A 4,246-nucleotide genomic window follows, 5' to 3' on the forward strand; every position below is an offset into this window, starting at 1 on the left:
TTCCATCGACAAGTGCAGATCTGATAAAGTGATACCTGATATCAATGTGTTTACATCGCTGACGACAGACAGGGTCCTTAGAAAGTGCGATCGTGCCTTGATTGTCCTCATAAACTGTCACAGGTGCATATTTACAGTGATTGTCCATCTCATTCATCAAATTTACAAGATACAAGCTTTCCTGTGTTGTTGCAGCTAAAGCCATGTATTCTGCTTCACATGTGGATAGAGCAACAGTGTGTTGTTTCTTACTCTTCCAGGAAATAATGGGTCCTGTCTTAGATAAACTGAAACAGTAACCAGTCATACTACGTCTGTCGTTCTGGTCTGCCGCCCAGTCTGCATCACTGTATGCTAGAACAGCCTTTCTCAAACTGTGGTACGCGGGCTCCCTCTAGTGGTACGGCACGCAAAAAAATCACTTATACTAAAAAAAAAAATTAATAATTTAAAAGGTGAAAGCTGAATTTTCACAAATGGAAACTTTATTGTTAAAAAAATAAAATATGAGTTGTATATAAATAACATTTATGCACTATTTAAGCCGGATCTACCCGGCAGATGCTGAACGCTGGCCCCGGAGCCACGCCGGGCACCCGGGAGCAGCGCTGCTGGAGCAGTGCGCATCATTGCGGCTTTAACGGGGGAATCTGACCGGTTCCGACCGGCCGGGGCCGCAGGAACCGGCCTGGACTGGTAGCAGGGACTCCCGGGGACCGACCAGCGCAATTTCAGCCGGATCTGCCCGGCGGATGCTGCGCGACGGGCGCCGCAGCCCCGCGGCGGGTGCACAGATCGGCTCCGGAGCGCATCCGCGGCGCATCGCCCGTTACCGGGGATCAAACCGACAGATTTGCCTGAAAATCTCGGAGGATGAAGCTGGTCCAGCCTGGGACAGACCCCCGAGGACCCAGCTCCCAAACCACTCGGGAACCTGGATGATTTAACCCGGATCCGCTCCGCCGCGGCGCCGCATCCGACTGGCTGAAGGAAGGACCGCTCCAGCAGCGGAGAGAGCTGGTTGTGGGCGTGGTTTCAGCAGCGGAGGAGACCGAGGGCGTGGTTTGCATTTTGGTGACGTAAAGAAAATGCACCAATCCAAACGGCTCACAGAAACCACATGACACTGGGGGATTCATTGGGCGGGGGAGAGCAGACCTTCCAGCAATATTCCCGCCGCTGCAGACGATAACAAGGATTTTAAAAATGAAGCGTTCAACAAAACTATTGTCGTGGCTTAAATCAACAAAAACAGATGTGCAACAGGAGACAACAAGAACCGAAGAGGAGGACGTGTGTGAGCCTAGCACAAGCGCGAACAGTGACGCCAGTACCAGCCGCCCCACAACACCTGCTACTGTTAGGCCTACCAAAAAACGACAAAAAACAGTAAGGAGATATGACGAGAACTACATCAAATTTGGATTTATTTGTAGCGGAACAGAGGAAGAGCCCAGACCGCAGTGTGTGCTGTGTGGTGACCTGCTGTCCAATGAATCAATGAAACCCTCGCATCTCACCCGGCATCTAACAACCAAACACCCGGCACTTGCGGACAAACCAGTGAGTTTTTTTTTACGAAAACGTGAAGGACTGAAGCAGTCAAAGTCCGCGATTCAGTCCTATGGTACACCCACAAGCAAAGCACAGGAAGCATCATATCGTGCCAGCCTCCAGATCGCCAGAGCCGGTAAGCCTCACACAATTGGAGAAGAGCTGTGTTTACCATTAGCCAAAGAGATGACAAAGATCATGTGTGGAGAAGATGCTGCCAAGAAGTTAAACTTCGTGCCGCTTTCAAACGACACAGTATCAAGAAGAATAACAGACATGGCCAACGATGTTAAAAACACACTGATTGAACGCGTTAAAAAAGCCGATATTTTTCCATACAGCTTGATGAGACAACAGACGTCGCAGATTTAGCACAATTATTGGTTTACGTGCGATATGAAAATGACGGTGCAGCTACGGAGGATTTGTTGTTTTGTCAACCACTTCAGACCAGAACTACAGCAGACCAAATATTCCAACTACTAAATGAGTTCATGCAAGAGAACGGACTGGACTGGAAAAGGTGTGTGGGTGTGTGTACGGATGGAGCAAGAGCAATGACTGGCCGTAATAGCGGGGTAGTGGCTCGCATCCGAGAGGTGGCGCCCGAGATGCGCTGGACTCACTGCAGCATCCATCGTGAGGCGCTGGCAGTGAAGAGGATGCTTGAAGAGCTTAAGTCTGTGCTGGATTCAGCTGTAAAAACGGTGAACTTCATCAAGGCCAGACCAATGAATGCTCGGTTATTTCACGTGCTCTGTGAGGAGATGGGAAGTGAGCATGTCCAGCTTTTACTTCATACTGAAGTAAGATGGCTCTCAAGGGGGAAGGTGCTTTCGAGGCTGTTTGAACTACACAGAGAGGTGTATCTGTTCTTGCAAGGAACAACCTCCCCCTTCGCAGACCTTTTTGAGGAACCAGTGTGGCTCTGCCAGTTGGCCTACCTGTCAGACATTTTCTCTCGTTTAAATGAACTCAACTTGGGACTACAGTACTACTCTGTAAATGTTTTTGGTGTGCAGGACAAAATCAATGCACTGATAAAAAAACTTGAGTTATTTGAAATCAAAGTCAGAGCAGGTGATGTCTCAGCTTTCCCTGCGTTGGAGAGTTTTTTGTCAGAAAATGACCTGATGCTTGAAGATGGAGTGAGGGAGAACATCGCTGCACACCTTGCCTCACTCAGAGAACAGTTCTGCAAGTATTTCCCAGGGCTGCACAAAGATGGAGCTGGCAGCTGGATGAGAAATCCCTTCACCATTGACATTACCCACATGGTCTCAGGGGACTTAAATGCTGTTGAGCAGGAGAGTTTGATAGAACTATCTTGTGATGAAACACTGAAGGCTTCTTTCAAAGAGCAAACGTTGTTGGACTTTTGGATAAAGCAGTACAGTGAGTACCCTGTGCTTTCTGACAAAGCAGTGCGCACTCTCCTTCCCTTTGCAACCACCTACCTGTGTGAGAAAGGCTTCTCTTCACTTGTTGTCATAAAAACAAAGTACAGAAGCAGAGTGGAGGCTGAGCCCAACCTGAGACTGAAGCTGACCTCCATTGACCCAGACATTCCCCGACTGTGTTCACAGAGGCAAGCACACCCATCACATTAAGCTCATGTAAGTGGTCATCATATCTGTGGATGTTTAATTGGAACTCTTATTCTGAATGCTTTTCCACACTTTTTATTCTTAAATCTTATTGTTCTGTCTCTGTGTTTGTGTTTGTGTTTGTCTCTGTTTCAGAAAGGAGTCACTAAAGCTGAGAAACAGCAAGAACTGTAGTCAGGCATAGCCTGTTTTTATTTTTTTGTCTTTTTTTTAAGTGAAGTCAGTAAAGTTATAACATTTCAGCACAGCACAGTTTTATTTACATTTTTAGTACAGTTTCAAATAACATTGAAGATTTGTTTTATATTTATTTTATTACATTGTTTATTTCATTTTCATATGCAGTGCATTTTGATAGATTTTGTACAGTAGTTTATAATTTTCCAATTTTAAACACAGTGTTCCATCTGTGTATGATTGTTACAGTTGTCAACAATATTAAATAAACTTGTTAAATAAAACTTTCAAAATGTTTTTCATGAAAACTTTGACTTACTCCGCTACTGTACTTTAATGTTGGTCATTAGGTGGTACTTGGAGAGCAAATTATTTTCTCAGGTGGTACCAAGTGTAAAAAGTTTGAGAACCACTGTGCTAGAAGTTTTAGATTCTCGTCACTTTTCTTGAAACACATTTCCTGGTCCACAGTGCCTTTCAGATACCTCAACACATGTTTTGCAGCAACCCAGTGTTGTTCTTTGGGTTCAGACAAATATTGTGACAGCTTACTGACAATAAAACTCAGGTCTGGCCTTGTACAGGTCATTACATAGATTAAACTGCCAACCATCATACGGTATCTTTTAGGTTCAACAAGTTCACCTTCATCATCAAATTTCAGTTTACATTCACATGGGGTACACCTCGTTTTACAGTGAGTCATGTCAAATCTCTCCAATAACTTTGCAATGCATCTTTTCTGGTTCATCTTTATTTCACCTCCCTTCTGTGTGAAATCAATTCCTAGAAAGTGCTTAAGTTTTCCAAGATCTTTCATTTTAAACTTTGCTCCCAACATTTTCTTCACACTCCTAAGTATCTGATCATCACTCGCTGCAATAATGAGGTCATCAACCCAAATGATC

At 45.0% G+C, this 4,246-nt stretch overlaps 1 pseudogene; it reads left to right on the forward strand.

The window, feature by feature from the left end:
- The first annotated feature begins 1,740 nt into the window (after nt 1-1,740).
- On the forward strand, nt 1,741-3,345 carry LOC133440794 (zinc finger BED domain-containing protein 5-like; annotated as a pseudogene).
- Nucleotides 3,346-4,246: the final 901 nt, after the last annotated feature.

This window comes from Cololabis saira, chromosome 3 (assembly GCF_033807715.1).
Source record: "Cololabis saira isolate AMF1-May2022 chromosome 3, fColSai1.1, whole genome shotgun sequence".
In the NCBI taxonomy this organism is placed as follows: domain Eukaryota; kingdom Metazoa; phylum Chordata; class Actinopteri; order Beloniformes; family Belonidae; genus Cololabis; species Cololabis saira.